Below are 21,307 nucleotides of genomic sequence, written 5' to 3'. Positions count from 1 at the left end.
TGCTTCTCTCATTCTCACTCCCCCAACTGTGTTCCCTCTCTCTATCAAATAAATAAATAAAATCTTAAAAAAAATATTTAAAATCTTACAGAAAGAGCCGCCTATGTGGCACAGTTGGCCGAGTGTCTAACTCTTGGTTTCAGCTCAGGTCATGATCTCAGGGTCCTGGGATTGAGCCTGTATCAGGCTCTGTGCTCCGTGGGGAGTCTGCTTGAGATTCTCTGTGCCTCTGCTTCTACCCCACTTCTCTACAATGAGTAAATAAATCTTTAAAAAATAAAATAAAATCGAAGCCGCAGCTTTGAAGCCTGAACAACGAAGTCGGTAGCCCCAACCCAACTCGGCTTAACTCAGCCTCACCCAACCCAATCTGAGACTCGCCTCTCCCTGGGCTTGCAACAGCTCTCTGATCTTAGGCTCCTCTGAAATTTCAGCTAGAATGCTGTGGCGGGCCCTTCGCAGAGTGGGTCAAAAGCTGGTACTCAGACGGGCGCTGGAGCCAGGCATGGCTGAGACTCGCCTTGCCCGATGCCTGAGCACCCTGGATTTAGTGGCCCTGGGTGTGGGCAGCACCTTGGGTGCAGGTGTGTATGTCCTGGCTGGTGAGGTGGCCAAAGATAAAGCAGGACCGTCCATTGTGATCTGCTTTTTGGTGGCCGCCCTGTCTTCTGTGTTGGCCGGACTGTGCTATGCGGAGTTTGGTGCCCGAGTCCCCCGTTCTGGTTCTGCATATCTCTACAGTTATGTCACAGTGGGTGAGCTCTGGGCCTTCACCACGGGCTGGAACCTCATCCTGTCCTATGTTATAGGTACAGCCAGTGTGGCCCAGGCCTGGAGCTCGGCGTTTGACAACCTGATTGGGAACCAAATCTCTCAGACCCTGCAGGGGAGTATCTCATTGCATGTTCCCCATGTCCTCGCAGAATATCCAGACTTCTTTGCTCTGGGCCTTGTGTTGTTGCTCACTGGATTGCTGGCTCTGGGGGCTAGTGAGTCAGCCCTGGTCACCAAAGTGTTCACAGTGGTGAACCTTTTGGTTCTCGGTTTTGTCATCATCTCGGGCTTCATTAAGGGGGACCTGCACAATTGGAAACTCACAGAAGAGGACTACAGACTGACCATAGCTGGCCTCAATGACACCAATAGCTTGGGCCCCCTGGGCTCTGGAAGATTTGTGCCTTTCGGCTTCGAGGGGATTCTCCGAGGAGCAGCCACCTGTTTCTATGCATTTGTTGGTTTCGACTGTATTGCTACCACTGGCGAGGAAGCCCAGAATCCCCAGCGTTCCATCCCTGTGGGCATCGTGATTTCACTGTTCGTCTGCTTTTTGGCGTATTTTGGGGTCTCTTCGGCACTTACCCTTATGATGCCTTACTACCAGCTTCAACCCGAGAGTCCCCTGCCTGAGGCATTTCTTTATACTGGTTGGGCCCCTGCCCGCTATGTTGTGGCTATTGGATCCCTCTGTGCTCTTTCTACCAGCCTCTTAGGCTCTATGTTCCCCATGCCTCGGGTGATCTATGCGATGGCAGAGGATGGCCTCCTGTTCCGTGTCCTTGCCAGGGTCCACACGGGCACACACACCCCCATCGTGGCCACTGTGGTCTCTGGTATTATTGCAGCATTCATGGCATTCCTCTTTGAACTCACTGATCTTGTGGACCTCATGTCAATTGGGACCCTGCTGGCTTACTCTCTGGTGGCTGTTTGTGTTCTCATCCTCAGGTATCAGCCTGAGCTGAGGAATGATGAAGATGAGGTGGAGTTACAGGAGGAGAAGCTCCCCAAAACAGAGAAGCTGACCCTGCAGGGACTCTTCTGTCCTCTCAACCCCATCCCCACTCCGCTCTCTGGCCAAGTTGTCTATGTGTGTTCCTCATTGCTTGCCCTGCTCCTGACTCTTCTTTGCCTGGTATTGGCCCAGTGGCCCATCCCACTGCTTTCTGGAGACCCGGTGTGGACCGCAGTGGTTGTGCTGCTTCTGATGCTCATTACTGGGATCACTGGGGTCATCTGGAGACAGCCACAGAGTCCCACTCCCCTGCACTTCAAGGTACCTGCTTTGCCTCTCCTCCCACTAGTGAGCATCTTTGTGAATGTTTACCTTATGATGCAGATGACAGCGGGCACCTGGGCCCGATTTGGGGTCTGGATGCTGATTGGCTTTGCTATCTACTTCGGCTATGGGATCCAGCACAGCCTGGAGGAGGTTAAGAGTAACCAAGCCCCACTCAAGTCTAGGGCCAAAACTGTAGACCTTGATCTCAGCAGTGCCTGTACACATTCGATCTGATGTCATCACCCCTGAATGCTGTCTGGTCCCCCTGCACAATAATGGTGAGCACCCTTGAGCACACGGGAAGCTAGGGCTCCCGTGGGATGTGGGTGGGGGACCACTAACAGAGCTCTGTATTTATTGTGGAGTGAAGGATGTGTCTTTGCTGTTTCTCCTCTTGGTTTTTAAATTTTTATTTTTAGTGGTCTCCTTTCTGATCATGTCTGTAGCTGCTTCCTGGCTTTTACAAAATTATTAAAAAGAAACCAGAAAAAGAAAAATAAAATAAAATAAAATAAAATCTTACAGAAAGAGTTCATTATCTTTAAGGAATACAATCAACATCAGACTTTTCAGGAGTCTCACTAGATACAAGACAACACAAAAGGGCATTTAGAAAAAATGATAGAAAGACAACAAGGAACATCGATGTTATTGCCAGCCAAACTGTCACTCAACCATGAGGCCATGATATAAAATATTCTCAGGCAAAGAAGGACTCAGAGATTTTGTTGAACAAAGATCCACATTAAAGACTCTTTTGAAAGAATTTTTCCCTAGAAGTGGGAATGGGCAGCAAGATGCATTGCAAGAAATACAAGAAAGCCGCCAAATACCTTGGTAAGACCTTCTTTCTTTCTTTCTTTCTTTTTTTTTAAAGAAAACGAATAACAAGAAGAAAAAAATAATCATTATCAATAATAACTCAGAGAAAGAAGTTTAGATATCTTCATGATATCAGGAGATTCAGGAGGGAGACCAAAGACTATGAGAAGGTGCTGAATCCCCTGGATTATTATTATTATTTTTAAAGATTTTATTTATTTATTTGTCAGAGAGAGAGAGAGAGAGCACAAGCAGGCAAAGTGGCAGGCAGAGGCAGAGAGAGAAGCAGGCTCCCCACTGAGCAAGGACCCTAATGCGGGACTCGATCCTAGGACCGTGAGATCATGACCCGAGCCGAAGGCAGTGGCTTAACCAACTGAGCCACCCAGGTGTGCCCCCCTGGATTATTAAACTAGTTAATAAATATAGGTACCTTTGTCTTTCAAGTAAAAGCAATTACAAAATAACAGAGGAAAATGGGACAAACTGAAAGAAGAAATTAAGTTGGTAAAAATAGTTCCAAGTCGAATAGTAATTTCAAATTTAACAAGTAAACTAATCAGTTAAAAAATATACCCAAAGATTTAGAGATTGGAAAACTAAAAACAGAAGCAATACTCAGAGTCAGGCTGCTTACAGAAGATACATCTAAGCAGAAGGACACATGGAGGCTATAAATAAAATCATGGAAAAAGATATGTAAAATAAAAACAGAGAGTATCCCACAAGTCATTACTTGTTGGGTTACTACATAACCCTGATGCAAAAGCCGGGCCAAAAACATTACAAGAAATGAAATGAAAGTTACAGGATACATGTGTACACACACTCACATTCCCAGAACAAACATACTAAATGAGAAAACATTAGGAACATTTTTTTTTAAGATTTTATTTATTTATTTGACAGAGAGAGATCACAAGTAGGCAGAGAGGCAGGCAGAGAGAGAGAGAGAGAGAGAGAGAAGCAGGCTCCCCGCTGAGCAGAGAGCCTGATGCGGGACTCGATCCCAGGACCCTGAGATCATGACCTGAGCCGAAGGCAGAGGCTTTAACCCACTGAGCCACCCAGGCGCCCCTAGGAACATTTTAAAAAAGATTTTATTTATTTGAGAGAGAAAGAGAGAGAGCACGAGCAGGGGGATGGGCAGAGGGAGAGGTAGAAGTTGACTTGCCCTGAGAGCAGAGCCTTACACAAGGCTTGATCCCAGTACCCTGGGATCATGACCTGAGCCACCCAGGTGCCCCTATAAACATTTTTTAAAATCAGGACTATAACTTTGATGCACATGACTAACATTGTATTGGGGACTCTAGACACTGTGATATAATGAGGCATGAAAATATAAAAGAAGGGGAAAACTCATCATTTGTAGAAGTATGTTCTACTACATAGAAAACTCAAAAGAATTTATAAATTATTTTAAAAAATGGGGTAATTGGGGCGCCTGGGTGGCTCAGTGGGTTAAGCCTCTGCCTTCAGCTGAGGTCATGATCTCAGGGTCCTGGGATTGAGTCCCGCATTGGGCTGTCTGCTAGGTAGGGAGCGTGCTTCCTCCTCCTCTCTCTCTCTTTCTCTCTCTGCCTGCCTGCCTCTCTTCCTACTTGTGAGCTCTCTCTGTCAAATAAATAAAATCTTTTTAAAAAAATGGGGTAATTTAGCAATTTGGTTATATATAAGTTATGTGCAACAGTCAAATTTCAAAACATGAACAACAAACAATTAGAAACATTATTTTAAAAAGTGAACATTTATATAGGATCAGAGGATACTCGGCAGCTAAGAATAAAGCTAACAACAGATTTGCAAGATATCTACAGGAAAAACCATTAAGATTTTATCTTATTTTATTATCAAAATTATTAAGAGCTATTAAAAGACTTAAATGAAGTAATACACTATATTTATTGATAGAAATATATTATTAATATTGTGGATGGGCAAATGTTCCCCAAAGTGCTCCACAAGATAATCTTGTGGATTCATTGTATTTTTCAAAGAAAATATGAATAGGGTTCTCCAGACTGATGCATCATTTTGGCAGGATAACTCCAAAATCTATATTGAAGAGTAAAGGGCCAAGAATTATCAGGATATTTTTTAAAAATTTCTTTTCAGTGTTCCATAATTCATTGTTTATGCACCACTCCCAGTGCTCCATGCAATATATGCCCCCCATAATACCCACCACCAGGCTCACCCAACCCCCACCAAAACCCTCTGTTTGCTTCTCAAAGTCCACAGTCTCTCATGGTTCATCTCCCCCTCCAATTTCCCCCAACTCTCTTTTCCTCTCCATCTCCCCATGTCCTCCATGTTATTCCTTATGCTCCACAAGTAAGTGACACCCTATGATGATTGACTCTCTCTGCTTGACTTATTTCACTCAGCATAATCTCTTCCAGTCCCGTCCATGTTGATACAGAAGTTGGGTATTCATCCTTTCTGATGGAGGCATCATACTCCATAGTGTATATGGACCACATCTTCCTTATCCATTCGTCCATTGAAGGGCATCTTGGTTCTTTCCACAGTTTGGCGATTGTGGCTATTGCTGCTATGAACATTGGGGTAGAGATGGCCCTTCTTTTCACTACATCTGCATCTTTGGGGTAGATACCCAATACTGCAATTGCAGGATATTTTTGAAAAAGACAAGTGAAAGAGAGACTTGCCCTATAATGCAGTAGGACTTCTTAGAAAGTTATAGTTGTTAAGGCAGTGTAGCATCAGCCCTGGAATCAGTAGAAGAGAAAACCAAGAAACAGGCCTACATGTACATGATATGTGAGGTGATATGTCAAATCAATAGGGAAAGAAGATACTTGTAAATAGAGCTGGAAAAACATGGTTATCCGTATGGGGAAAAGAAATATCCCTACCTCACACTGTATACAGAATTCAACCTAAAATGCATTAAGAGTTCAAATATAAAAATAAAACTTTAGAATACTTAGTAGAAATTATTAACATCATTTAGACATTGGGATAAGGATAATTTTTTTAAAACCAAAAAAAGTTCACTATAGGAAAAAAAACTGGCAAATTTGCTTAACAAAAAATTTTAAAAATGTGTTCATTAAGATATACTTTTAAATTAGAAAATAACTTACAGACTTGGAGAAGACATTTGCAAAACACAGAAAGAAAGCATTAGTATCAAGAATAAATAACTTCTATAAGTAAGTAATAACACAGCAAGTAGAAAAATGGGCAAGAGTCATAAACGAGCAATCATCTTGGCCAAAATTCATAAGGTTGACAGTATCTAGTGTTGGAGAAGTTATAGATCCATAGGTCCAATGGTGTGGGATAACTTTAAGATTTGTTCCCATGGTTAAACATGCATATACCCTATAACTCACCAAGGTGTATACTCAAGAGAGAGGAGCATACAAGAAAAATGTAGAATCTTCTTAGCAGCACTGTTTGCTATACCAAAAAACCAGAAACAGCTTAGATTCCCATGAAGGGAAAGTGACTGCTATACTGTTACAATGGAATAGTGTGTAGCCACCCAAATCTGTAACCACAGTAACAGCAACCACCTGAATACATCTTAGCAATGAGCTATGAAGTGAAAACAGTGAGTCCATGAAGATTGTACATAGCTCCATATTCTTTTTATGAAGCCAAACATGATATGTATTCATAACATCCTTAGAGAGACATGTAGGTACTGTAAATGTACATAAATGGGAAAACAGTAGTGAGATGAATACAGGATTTGGGATGAGGATTATCTCAGGTCCAGGAAAGCAATGGGTAGGAAGGGAAAATGTCATGGCTGTATGTAGGTTACTGCCCAAATCCTACTTTTTGTTTGGGGTGCTGAGATCATGAATACTTAATACAACATTATAAGGAAGGGAGGAAGATGGGAGTGAGGGAAGTAAGAGGGAGGGAGGGAGGGTGGACAGAAAGAAATAAGGAGGGGAAAAAAAAAGAAGAAAAGAGAAGACAAAAGAAGGACAAAAGGAGACAAGCTCGTTAAATACTGCTCCGTGTCTTGGCATCTCAAGTGGAAACTCTCACAGCACACCCTCAAAAATCTCCCTGCAGAATGTCACTCGTTAACTTGTTTCCCAGACTTGTGGGCTCTGCTTAAATCTGTCCTGATTAGGGATATTAAAGAAAACCTTGATGTCTCTGGGGGCATGCACGTGAGTGACCCAACTGCCAACAACAATGGCACATCATTGAAATATATTTAGGAAACACACATGTGAACAGATGTCTTGTGTGTGGAAAAGGCAAACACTCCACAATTTGCATCCTTACCCTCCTTTATCTTGCTCTTTTCTTTTTCCCTCCTTCCTTTCCTTCATTCTCTTTCTCCTAAACCTCCATACAATGCTCACACGGGGAAGGGGCAATGGCCTGGACTTCCCTTAGGGAGAAGAAAAATATGAAATCTGCTCCTTGTGGAGTCAGAATACATCTTGTTTGGGCAATTTGTATTTTATGGCACACATGTAAATTACCATGTGGAATTTAATAACCCAATCGAGCGCATTCAGTGGGGCCAAACTGGCCATTTATTTCCCAATTTCTGAAGAAGGTTTCTGGCCTTAAGGATGGGGGAAATTTTCACAGATGGCAGCATTTTGATTTAAAATATTTTTCTGCTGAAAGATCAGCTCCAGACTTGCCCGACTTCTAGAACTGGGGCAGGGGTGGGGGGTGGGAAAGGAAGGTGGTAATTTGCAAAGAAAGGAAGGAAAAACAATAATATTTATTTGATTACATTTTCCTGTGTTCTAGTAGGGGGTAAATTACAGGCCTAATGACTTCAGTGTTGAGCTTTTGCCTTGAACAAAGCTTGCTGAGACACTGAGGGCTTTGGAGCTAAAGGGAACACACAGAGGAAATACTGCCTATTGCCTCCAAACACCTTTTTCCTGGTCTCCTTACATTGACTACAAATGAGCAATAACAGAAGAAGGGAAAACATTTTGGATTATTAATAACGAAAATATCCACACGATGCATTAGCTCTGCAAAGTTCTTTCATTATCGGTCATTTTTAATCCTTACGACAGCTCTGTGCAATGGGACTCTCACTCCCATTTTATAAGTGAAGAACTGGGATTTTTCATGATTGCATATGATTTACCGGTGTTTTAGACTTGGGGTTTGTACAAGTGTCTCTTATTATTTTCCAAAGACTGAATTCCCTAGCATTGGCCACCTTCCTTAAAGTTCTGGATACCTCTTTAAAAAGGCTCTCTGGGCCTAGAAATGAGGAAGCAGGATGAGCCCCAATGTTGAGCTGCACTGGAATGACCCCTGGCTGAGAGGGCTGACCGACTCCCCAGCACCTGGTGTACCCCACCAGCCTCCTCTGCCCTGTCCACATGGCTCACCTGTACAGTGCCCCACCTACTGAGGGGGTTTGAGCACCGTAAGAGCAGAGATGTCAAGAACTGGTCAACTTGGGTTTGATCATCTCCCAGCACAGTAATGTCATGGGGTGTTAATCACCTCTTCAAGTTTCCATTCCTTGCCTTTCATTTAGGAAAAGTTACACGCATGGACCGTCAATGCTGTGAGGGTGAAATGCAGTGGTGCTCTCATGGACTGGCTCTGTGTGATAGTGCTCTGGTCCCAGCCCTTGGAGACACATGACTTTATCCTGATGAATGGCTTTTTTTTTTTTTTTTAAGAGAATAAAGGCGAGAGAAATAAAAAAAGCACACTCATCCAGAGCCTCTTGATTGGAAGAGTATGGCTTGGAATCTCCTCCAAGGCAGAAGGGAAGCCTTGTCAATTTCTGCAAAAGCCAAGTCTTGTCCCCTGTCGATGTTTCTGGAAGGTAACATTAGCAATGGTAGGAAGAACACTGGATGAAAAAATAAAAAAAACCTTGTGATTTCAAAATCCTCACTGGGACACTTAATGTCTGTGTGACCCAGAGCCATTTACTGGGCCTCTCTGAGTCATAAATAACACCTGTCCACCCCACTGAAGGAACTGAAAAGAGACCAGACAGGTAAAGAAGATTTTTTAATTATAAAGTAGCCTCAGACATTAAGCGGTATTATCTCTCCTACTGCAATGACTGATAGTCTGTTCCGCAACATATGTTTCTCTGTAAAATTCCTTAAGGAGACTCATACTTAAAAAATCATTCTGAAATAGACCCCAGAACCTTCTTTGTTAGGAGAAGTTCCCAGCTCCAGCGCTCCTGACTGCCTGGCCTCTGTGCTCAGACATACCAGAGGGATCTTTATCACTGGGGGATTTGGGGGAATTTCTAATTTTGGGACTAGATGAGAATAAGATTATACACTTTCTCCATCTCAGCAGGAGAGAAGCACTTTCCAAACACAGCTAACAACCTTCAGATAAATCTGTCCCAGTGACCAGGTATTTGTAAAAGGTTAATTGAAGATGCATCCCACATTATCATGGATTCTCAACCTGGACATGATTGCACTTGGCTCAATCCACCAAGTTTTCATCCCCCTTCTGCCTGCACTCATCTGATGATAAAATGCCATCTCTCTATTACTGGCATTCGACCTTTAAATGGCAAAGAGCCACTTTGTCATCAGATAGAGTCGTGAAGAGCCGTAAAGGAGGAGACGGAGTGAGAATACTAACACGGCTAAAGCCGGTGCATTATGAAGCCCCGTCCACTCCAGTGCGGGCTTCTGATAGACAGCAGGCTAACGCGGGGCTTCCAGGCTTCCCCTCCCCAGCCCTGTACTGCAACTCTGTGTCATTACTGAGAGCCAGCTGCGTGCCCATCCATTCACAGACATTCTGCTTTCAAATTTAGACGGAAAACTCCCTTTCTCTTGTGATTCCATCTACTTCTCCTGTTCAAGGTTAAGTGATAATAATTGATACTTGATTGCCAGTTGTATCGTCATTCATGGTTCTGTCTGCCCGATGTGTCCGGTCATGGACACTGAAAATCCTCTGGCTCTTGAACACGCTCTGTAGGACCCTATCAAGAAGTCTTCTTTGGACGCTCGAGAGTTAAAGTGCATCTCTGCCATCGAATTGCTGGGCAATTCTGCCAAGCCACTTAACCTTTCTGTGCCTCTGCCTCCAGAGCTATAAAGTAGAATGAGTTTAATAGCATTGCCTCACCTTCTAATGGGAGTGTTTTCAGGAATAACTAATGCTAAACCTTGTAAAACATATGGAAAACTAAGACACTGGACTAGAAACCTTGATCTCAACTTGACTTTTTTTCTCCAGGGTGTGGAGAGGAGAGAGAAGGTAAGGCAGCATTTCTGTGTTAGTCTCCAAACAACCAAATCCTTTGGGAGTTTTGCACACCAGAAATCAACACGTAATATCCCTGTCAGGAAAGACAACGGTGTAGTGCATAAAGAAGAACGTGTCAGTTGATCTGGGAATTCTAGGCTTCCTAATGCAAGCTGGGTTCCCTGATATCTCAGGATTCAGATTTGATGCCTGTCCCTCACTGCTGGTCAGTTCATCTTCTTGTTCCTGGCCATCATCAGTGCTTTTCTGCCACCCTTCACACTAATCCTCACACAACAGGGAGTTGTCACCAAAGCAAGATGGTGAACCCACTGTTAAGATGCGTGTACTAAGTGCATGCAAGTTACATAGGCATTTGGGAGAAGTAGAATGATAAGAAATGGAACCTATTCTTAGGCATCTGAGATGAGACTACCAGGCATGGAATAATTCAGACATAAGATGAAACCCTACGTAAGTCAAGGCTAACATTTATGGTACAGACTGCCCATCTGTAGGGTTTTGGAGAAAACTCCCACAAGGAAGAGAGTTATCAACACATCTTGTAAGCCTTCCAGAAAAATGGGATTGGGACAGGTGGGGAGGGGATGAAGAGGCTATTACAAGAAGGGCAGGATGGGGATGCCTGGGTGGCTCAGTCGGTTCGGCGTCTGCCTTCAGCTCAAGTCATAATCCCAGGGTCCTGGGATCGAGTCCCACATTGGGTTCCCTGCTCAGCGGGGAGCCCGCTTCTCCCTCTGCCGGCTCTGCCTGCTGCTCCCCCTGCTTGTGCTCTCTCTGACAAGTAAATAAATAAAATTAAAAAAAAAAAAGGGCAGGTTGATCCTAAGTACAGAGAATAGTAGGTGGGGGGCACTGAGGAGGCTGGACATAGAGTAGAGAAGGTGTGTGCTTGAGACAGTGATGTCTGGTTGGCTAGAATCAAGGTCATGGGGGAGGTTGAAAGCAATGCTCACTGCTTAATTTTACATAAAATACTTAGTCTAAGGGAAGTGTTCCTTCTTTTTCTATGGACTAAAATTTTTGGACTTTGCAACAGCCATTTACCACTCACAAGACTCCCCCCTGCCAACATCCTAATGTGGTTTGGTGTTCTGAAATTCTGAAATTAATGGAAGTGGAATTTTTGGGTAAGTGGGCTTTTAAAACCATCCCTAGGAGGTCTGCTTCATAGCATCATCATTACGAGCAAACTGATGCACTTATTCATACCACTGTTAAAGTGGTATGAAAATATAAAAGAATAAGAGTGAGGATGGGAGAACCCCAGATTCTACAGTCATACCAGGTCAACTTAACATTTACACACAACAGACAAATGCCCATTCATGGTGTGATTTCAGGGACTTTGGAAAATGCCCAAAGTGTCAAAAAAACAAAATATCCCCCCTGCTTTAGCCCTGCTGTGGCTGAAATTCTACCAACAACACTTAATCCCTTTAGTTTAAGGAGCTGATCCCTGTTAAAATGTCTATATCCATGAAAGCAGTAATAATTTAAGCTGCCCCCTAAGCTACTATCCAATTTTTTGGTTGTTTTTTTTTTCACTGTGACTTTTTCACTGAATGGTCTACACCCAATTTCCTTACCACCCATTTTCTCCTTAATCTCATAAAATCTAGCTTCTATCTCCATATCTCAGTGATGACCATTCTCCCCAAGGGCATCAAAAACCTCCTAATCACTAACTCTTTCTTATCACTTTGAACCCTGTACTGTACCCTCTTCCTTAAAAATCTCCTCTCTCATTATCCAAGCTACAATGTGCTGGAATTCTCCTCTAGACGCCCTGGTGATTTTTCCATGTAACCCTCAAATCCTCCAGAATAGCTAATATTTGTCAATTACTTTACAGGTGGCTAAATGTCTTCATCCATAGCATGTCTGATTTTCAAAACTTTATGAGGTATGTATATTGCTACCATCTCAAGGATAAGAAAATGAAAGCTGAGAGAGCTGCTAATCAGTAAAATTGAGAAGTTAACCCAGACTTCCTGCCTTCAAGCCTGTGTTCTATCTTCATGGCCATCTTTCCGTCATCTTCTCTTCCCTCTATTCATTCCCTTACCCCAACTCCTGTTGCCTCCATGGTTTCAACTTGCTCATTCATTCAACATGAATTAAACTGTATTCTATGATCTTAAATATCTGGACATACAATATGGACGACACAGCTCTAACTGCAACCCAAAGGTATAAGAAGGCAGGATGAGGGAGGGATGAGTTCTGGGTTGAAATCCTGGTTTTTCCACTTAGTGGTCTTGTTGAGACCATAACTTTGGGAAAGTTATGTAGTCCTTGTGATTCTTTCTTTCCTTACTTGTAAAATCAGAAAAATAAGAGTAGTCTTATTTTCCAGTTTTGTGAGGCTTAAGGAGATGATTCAGACAGAACATTGAACATGTTATTTGAAACACCAAGATATCTCAAATATAAATGTGAGACGCTGCTGTTAGCTTTATTAGGGAGACTTGAACAGATGGTTTCAGAGAATTCCTGTCTACATTCTTTCTTTTCCCATCCAAGTGCCTTTTTGGACTTTTCCATCTTTCTGTCCATGGTATTGGTATTCATTCCCCTCGGCACCTGGATTTGAAATATGGCTCCTTCCCTTCTTCTTATCCAATCACTTACCAGGCTTGGTTTATTCTACCTTCACTGTGTTCTTCCCACTTGGATCACTGATGAGTCCTCCCATGGTCTCTTGAGTGTTTGACCTCCCTCTACTCCAATTCAACCGTCTTATGTCAGTGACATTGATTTTTCAAAACTATAGCTTTACTATTTTTTCGTGGGTTGGAAAACACCCAAACATCCACTGGTGGTCCATTGCCTGTTGGGGAATTCAAAGTCATCCTGGACCTGATGCCCACATCCTTCTTCCCATCTCTTCTGCTCTCTCTGTACTTAAGCCTTATTTTCTTCTCAAAGCTTCTGTTCCAACCAGAAGTTCTATTCATAATCCCAGACTTTTGATTTATATTCCTGCCCTCCCCACTGCTATGTCCTTATCTGCTTCCAGGGAATCTTCTGGGATATACTCTCTTTGCTTCCCTTTCTACATTAACTCGGCCCTAGGCTCTGCCTTCATCTCCTCAAAATTCTCCTGCTCCACAGTCATCTCAATTATATCTCAGCTCTGATAATAACAACAGCTACTATTCATTGACTGTCTGCTGTATCTTTTACCCGCATGGTATGTCACCAAATACTTACCAATACCCTGCAAAATGGCTACCACCCGCATTTTACAGATGAGGAGATGAAGGCTTTAACACTAAGAAATTTGACCAAGATCTCAAGGTTTCTAATTGGCAGATGTGAGAATTAGACCAACTTTGAACATGTACCTGATCCGTAACACCATTTTGCCCAACACTTACTTCCATTTTAAGATTTTATTTATTTATTTGACAGACAGAGATCACAAGTAGGCAGAGAGGCAGGCAGAGAGAGAGAGGGGGAAGCAGGCTCCCAGCTGAGCAGAGAGCCCGACGCGGGGCTCGATCCCAGGACCCTGGGATCAGGACCTGAGCCGAAGGCAGAGGCTTTAACCTGCTGAGCCACCCAGGCGCCCCCTTACTTCCATTTTAAAACGAGCACCTGCTACATCACATACATATTTTAAAATATTTTAATGAGAAAAAATATTTTAATGAGAATCTTCCTTCTCTTAAATTAGTCTGGAAGTTCCTAGAGACCATTTTCCCATGACTGGATATTGTGTCTTTCTGTAGCAGTGGGTGACTGATCCTAGAGGTTTCACAGAAAATCAAAAGGGTTGGTATACCTAGTTCTAAGTGTACATTCTGAATAAATTCTCCGCATCCCAAGACATCTGGAAAAGATAAAAGGTTTCCTAAAAAGAGAAGGAAAGTATGGATTTTGATGTAAGAGGCTGCCTGTGAGTGCATGTGTACATTAGTATTTAATGCCTCTTGGGGGCATAGTAAATATTAGAGCAGCTGAGAACACCTCACATGTTTTGTGTCATAGTATATATGACCTCTTGTGACATTCTGGATCCACATACCTCTTAGTATTTCTAATCTCTGGAATCAGTATTTTGGCCCACTAGGTTATTTTAGTTTGTTTCTTTGTTTTTGATCACAACACATCCTCCCTGTTAGTAGAGGGCATGGCCATGTTTTCATAATGTGATTATATGTGTTTATATAGGATATAAATGAGATTGGTGTGTCTGTTTATACATGTTTGTATATTACAGGCAGCACTAATTCAACCTCTATTGAACTCCTGATATACAATTATGAGGGAAAGGCGGATGTGGGAACTTAGAATTATTATCACAGATGACTCTTCTTCTTTCTTTTAAGATTTCATTTTTTTTTTTTTTTTGTAAGAGAAGGAGAGACAGACAGCACAAGCAGGGTGAGCAGCAGGCAGAGGGAGAAACAGGAACTGCTTCTCAACTTCCTGTCAAGCAAGGTACTCCCTGTTGAGCAAGGAACTCCCTGTTGAGCAAGGAACCCGACGTGGAAATTGATCCCAGGACCCTGGGATCATGACCTGAGCAGAAGGTAGATGCTTAACTGACTGAGCCATTCAGGTGCCCCTACAGATGGCTCTTCTCTCCCTCTTGATAGACGTGATAGACGTGAAGGGCGTCATCTTGATAACGACGTATTTCTACGCCAGTCTTAAAGAGTTGAGAAGATCTGGGTACATGTAGGAAGCTTTCCTTTGATCTTTCCCTGGCCTCTGTAGGCGTTAGAGCTCTGTCAATCCTCACACCTCTCATGGCCTTTCTGGGTCCCTCAGGCTCCTTTCAGTGAAAACCACCTACTGTTGTCTCTCTGGATGTCTCTTCCTCTCTGATTCCTCACGAGATTTTATCCCCTGTGTCTTTGTAGAACTCAACTCTTCTCTTTCATGCAACTTGGCAGAAGCCCCCAAAAGCTGAGGATTATGGTCTTTCTCTGTATCTGTATGTGGATCTTTGTAATTATATTTTCGATCAGAAAGGAGTAATTTTCTTTACACCTAAGCCCTGAAGCTCCCCTCTAAAATTTACAACTTGCTTCTGACTCAGCCTGCTTTAAGATACTAACTTACTAAATTCCAAGCTGATAAGAACATAACTTCCTTTAAAGCATATTTAGTTGGAATATCCAGGTACTAAGAAAATGAATATGAAGTGGGTGCACACCACCACTCCCCCACAGTTTTATTCCATTAGTAATAAATTCCATTTATTCCATTATTCCATGAGTTCTGTATATTCTTAGCATCCCTAGATCACAAGTCTATCAAGAGAGACGTGCATCGAATTCCTTTTAGTTTCCGGGGTCAAAATTAAATTTTGAATGCAAAGCCAAGCAGACAGTGATGATTCAGCAGTCACTGGGTACCTTCTCTCTGAGCTCTTGTACCAGGCACCATGGGAAATAGAAATGTGAATAACATACAGCCCTTATGGGGTGCCTGGGTGGTTCAGTCATTAAGCATCTGCCTTCAGATCAGGTCATGATCCCAGAACCCTGTGATTGAGCCCCACTTTGGGCTCACTGCTCAGCAGGAAGCCTGCTTCTCCTCCCTCTCCCCCTGCCTGTGTTGCCTCCCTCTCTCTGTCAAATAAATAAATAAAATCTTAAAAAAAAATACAGCCCTTATTTTCAACATGCTTGTCATCTGTTGAGAGAGCAAAGTATGTACCCAAATCATTGAACTACAAAGCATAATTTTAAGGAAATAACTAAGAGAGAAGATTGCCAGAGACTCAGGGAAAGAAGAAGAGTTTAGGCTGTGCTTTAAACCATCGAGCTGATGTCAAGAAGCAGAAATGATGAGTAGACATGAGTAGCCACAGCCAGAGTGTGAACAAAGATGACCAAGATTGAAAAATCCCAGCCTTGATCTAAAGTAGCTTTAAAAAATATATTTGACTGAAGCAAGGCTAGATGCAAATCTAGTGGTGAAATATCAGCCTGAACACTTTGGTTTGGGAGTCACGTGGAATTGGGGCTTCAATGATGTAAAGGAGCTTGAACTTTATTCTTTGCCAATAAGAAGACACTGAAATTTTCAGAAATAACTTGATATCAATTCTTTTGAGCAATAAAAGAATTCAATATCACCTTTGATGTAGCCTCTTGTAAAAATATGAATATTTCCCTCCCCTTGGGGGTATAGAAGGCCTTTTTAAGCTTACAAAGAAAGAACCAAAACATTAAGGGCAAGAGATTAATAGCACAGTGATGGAAGAGAGAATGAAACCAGGCATCCTTGGTGGATATTAATGTTCCATTTCATGGTGCAGGATGCCAACAGCCTCTAGCATTGTAACAATGGATACTCAGAGCCTGATGTTGGATTGGGTGTTAGGCAACAAATTCCAGGAGCGTTTTTTCTCTAAAAGGCTTTGCCATCCATGGGGGGACTATGTGGCCTCTCCCAAAAATCTGAGTGTAATCTTTACAGGCTTTTTGTCGGCATAACAGCAGACTGTTACCGTACAAACAGTCATTAACCACAGGCTGTGGGCAAAGCTAATCCTGAGTGCACTGCAACCCTTTGGAACCAGGAAATCTGAGCTGCTGCTAATAGGCTTCCAGCAGCTGAGTCCTTAGCGGGTTTTGGCCCAGCTTCCCATCCTTGATAATAGGGCTCACTTCTTGCCTGTGCCCTGTTGTTTAGTTCTGTTAGGGGATTTTTCACCGGTTGAAAGAAAAATCAGAGATCAACATTTTTTTTTTCCCCTCTGAAAATTCAATCTCAGAGTTGGACAGGGATCTCAATGATTTTTAATGTTCAACTAAAGTTTGTACATGGGTGCTGAGGCCCAGTATAGGTGAGGGGTGACTGGTGCAAAACAACATGGGCATTTTCTGTCCATCTCCCCATTTATGAACACTACTCCTAGTTTCAAGCTCAGTAGGTCTGGGAAGCCGTGGTGTCTCCCTATGCTACTTAATTCATACCCTTCCTTATTACAGCTTGGCTCTTGGACATCTGAACTTACAGTCTATTTCACGTGGTTCTGACACTTCTCCACAATGTCTCTCAAACTATAGCCCTTCATGGATTGCTTGACAAAATGAGTACAAGGGAAAGAAAAAAACTGGCACAACTGAAGGATTGGAATAGTTGGAAGTTTATGGGAATGTGTTTGGAGGGCAGCACAGCCCACTTAGCCTAACGGACGTCAAGGACCAACTGTGGAATGTCTGTCATTTCAAGGTCATAAGGAAAACAATTCTGGACATCTGATTTCAACACTCATTCGCTCATTGACTAAATAAGATGTAAAGGCTCCTACCACGTGTGAGGTGTTGAGCTGGCTGCAGAGATAGGTCATCTTTTATTTTGTCTAAGAAGGTCAAATTTCTATGACACAGAACCTGGCTCATGGGTCCATATCTTAGTTGCAAGCTGCTTCCAACCAAGACTCATATGGGACAGAATTTTATAAATGTGGAAAGGGAGGTCAGGTGTTCAGTGGCCAAAGGGATGCAGATGGGGAAATTTATCATAAATGTGCCCACTTGACTTTAGAGGTTGACAGTGGCAGAGAGATCCTAGGACTTGGGAGATGAGAAAACTGCAGGTCAAAGGAGAGCAAGTTGACACATTGCAAAGAACACTTCTGTCCTCACCAAGTTAACAAAAAAAGAGGGGGCCCTGGCATATCCAGATTGCATGCTATGATCAGGTAAAATGATCGCAGCAGGATTATTCCCTCATACTGAGAAAAATGCACCATATGAAACATGTTATAACCTATGGAATAGGTCCAATACAGACTTTTATATGGAATTTTACTTCAAATAATGGATCTTGGCATGGAGATGCTGCAACGGATTATCATTGCTCTGTGTGTGTGGGGGGGTGTTGTAGGTGTATTGGTGGTAGAGCAGGAATGGATATAGATACTGGAAAATTATGGATAATTTAATGAAATCTTTCTGATTCTTTTCATCATAACGAGATGGGGTTATTTGGAACTCTAAGAGACAACCTTGGACTAGTGTCTCTCTGGTCAAAAAGTTCCCTTTGTTACTTGTTAAAATTCCCTTTATCAAGTCCAGTGGAATGCTACACGACATTCAGATATTAACTCTACACCTTTAATTCTTCACCAAAGGGGAGATCATTTAACAGGCAGAAAAGATTGGGCTTTGGAGATGGTTTGGTTGTCTCAGTGATGGGGTGGGGGGAACAAGGGATTTCTTCTATAACTACATGGCTGATCTTTTGTGGAGGCAATTGGGAAATTATTTCAGTAACTGCGAGATGTTCTGACTCATTTTATTTTCTTCCTTGGGGCAAAAATGTGTTTATAAACAATCACATGTTTTACCTTAGTTGGGGGGCACTGAAAGTTCTCTCCCTCTCTCTTTCTCTTGATATGATGAAAGCATGATTCCTAAACAAAGAGAAATTTCAAACAGGAAAATTATAGGTATGACAAATTCTCTTCTTTGCTTTAGGTATGAAGCCCAGGGGCACCTGGATGGCTCAGTCAGTTAAGTAGCCTGACTCTTGGTTTTGGTTTGGGTCATGCTCTCAGGGTTGTGAGATTGAGCCCACATTGGGCTCTGTGCTCAGTGGGGAGTCTGCTTGAGATTCTCCCTCTCTCCCTCTCCTTTGCCCCCTCCCCCACTTGTGCTCTCTCTGTCTAAGATAAGTGAAGAAAATCTTTAAATAAATACAAAGCTCATTTTCTGTAAAGGGACTTATTAGCCTACCTTGCTTATTAACTGTATAAAATATTCATGTCTATTAATCTATTTGTTTTCTATAAGAAGGAAAGATTATTACATAGTGATGTTAAAGATTCTTTTTTTTTTTTTTTTAAGAGGGGCAGGGGTCTAGGGCCAGAGGGAGCAGAGGGAGAGGGAGACAGAGAATCTCAAGCAGGCTCCCTATTCAGGGAGGAGCCTGACACCGGGCTTGATCTCACGACCCTGAGACCATGACACCAGCTGAAGTCAAGAGTCAGATATTCAACTGACTGAGCCACCCAGATGCCTCAAAATTCTTGAACTCTTCATAAAATATCTCATGTGGTTCTGATCCATGTGGATTAGAACCAATAAAAAGGACACTTCTTCTTTGTCTGGACACAAGAGTATTGCGAAATAAGACAGACATTTAAACATCAAATCTGTGATTCCAGTCCTCAGGAAAAGCTTTCATTTTTGCGAAATATGGTAGACAGACTAACAGTCCTGAAACTCTCATTACCAAACACAAGTTCTAGGGAAAATGTTTATTGAAAATATTTTAGGGGCACTTAGGTGGCTCAGTGGTTTAAGCCTCTGCCTTCGGCTCAGGTCATGATCCCAGGGTCCTGGGATCAAGCCCCACATCAGGCTCTCTGCTCATCAGGGAGCCTGCCTTCCCCTCTCTCTCTGCCTGTCTCTCCACCTACTTGTGATCTCTCTCTCTGTCAGATAAATAAATAAAATCTTTAAAAAAATTTTAAATTCAAAGATGAAATTCTAAGAATACAAAATATATGTGCATATGAATCCAGGATGCTAAGAGAGTCCTGAAGCTGCCTGTCCCTGGGACACTTATTGATCTGAGGAGCCTAGAACTTTGGCATCAATGGCTACCTGCCAAGTGGGTCAGGAGACAAAGCCTTTGGCCTTATCGGGATGAGGAGGCAGATCAGAGAATCCAGCATATATCATGGGCACCAGATGATGTCCAACCTCAAGAAAAGGATGAATTGGACAATTCCAGAAATGTCTTGGGCTTGGCTCTACATGGAGGGAGAACAGTAAAATTCTCTAAAGATACATAGATATGACTTACCTTATATGGGTTTGTACACTTTTTTTTAAGAAAAGTTTTAAAGATTTTATTTATTTATTTGACAGAGAGAAACAGTGAGAGAGACAGTGGGAGAGGGAAAACAGGCAGGGGGAGTGGGAGAAGCAGGCTTCCTGCCAAGAAAGGAGCCCAGTGTGGAGTTCAATCCCAGGACCCTGAGATCATGACCTGAGCTGAAGGCAGACACTAAACAACTGAGCCACCCAAGCACACAGGGTTAGTACACTTAATTCAGGGTGTTCACTTGGCCTCATAACCCAGAAGTTGAAAAGTTTACCTAAAAGTGAACCAGGTTTGGTTCAGCTCAAGGAATCTGGCAGAATCTAATGTTGTTCCTTCATGACAAATTATCTCAGTTTAGGCCTCCAAGAATTTCCACTGAAAGAGTTTGAGCAAACATGTGCTCACAATAAAAAATAACAAAACACATAAGATCACTAGCATCCTGATTGAGAGTCAGCAGAACAAGGAGCAGATTAGAACTTTCAGATTGGAGTTATAGGATATACAGATCAGATATATAGGATATACAGAATATATGTATATTTAATCTGTTTTAAAAATACAAGAAAGAAGAATCTGGCTTAAAAACAGATACACTAAAAAAATCTGTATCTCAAAATACATAAAAGACACAGCTATATATTTATTTATTATTATTTTTTTAAACAAATTAAATTTTTTTTCAGTGTTCCAAGGTTCATTGTTTATGCACCACACCCAGTGCTCCATGCAATATGTGCCCTCCTTAATACCCACCACCAGGCTCACCCAATCCCCCACCCTCCACCCCGCCAAAACCCTCAGTTTGTTTCTCAGAGTACACAGTCTATCATGGTTTGTCTCCCCCTCCGATTTCCCCCAACTCACTTCTCCTTTCCTTCTCCCAGTGTCCTCCATGTTATTCCTTATGCTTCACAAGTAAGTGAAACCATATGATAATTGACTCTCTCTGCTTGAGTCAACAAAACAAAGAGGCAACCCATGGAATGGGAGAAGATATTTGCAAATGACACTAAAGACAAAGGGCTTATATCCAAGATCTATAAAGAACTCAAACTCAACACACACAAAACAGATTATCATGTCAAAAAATGGACAGAAGACATGAACAGACACTTCTCCAATGAAGACATACAAATGGCTAACAGACACATGAAAAAGTGTTCATCATCACTAGCCATCAGGGAGATTCAAATCAAAACCACACTGAGACACAGATATATATTTAAAATTAAAACTCAAAGGAGAAGTTTGGGTTGAGATGAAGAGCGAGTTTATAAAATGGAAGGTAGACCTTAAGGTATTAAATAGAATGCTTCACAGAGGGAGAAAATTAGAATAAGAAGAAACAGAGATGTAGAGAAATGGAAGGAAGAGCAA

The 21,307-nt window shown here is 42.3% G+C and overlaps 1 pseudogene; it reads left to right on the top strand.

The window, feature by feature from the left end:
- Positions 1-439: 439 nt before the first annotated feature.
- On the top strand, positions 440-2,293 carry LOC111158837 (annotated as a pseudogene).
- The last annotated feature ends 19,014 nt before the right edge of the window (positions 2,294-21,307 follow it).

This window comes from Enhydra lutris, unplaced genomic scaffold (genome assembly GCF_002288905.1).
Source record: "Enhydra lutris kenyoni isolate GAN:26980312 unplaced genomic scaffold, ASM228890v2 scaffoldscaffold63, whole genome shotgun sequence".
NCBI classification, from domain to species: Eukaryota; Metazoa; Chordata; class Mammalia; order Carnivora; family Mustelidae; genus Enhydra; species Enhydra lutris.
This window is presented reverse-complemented; position numbering and strand designations above follow the sequence as displayed.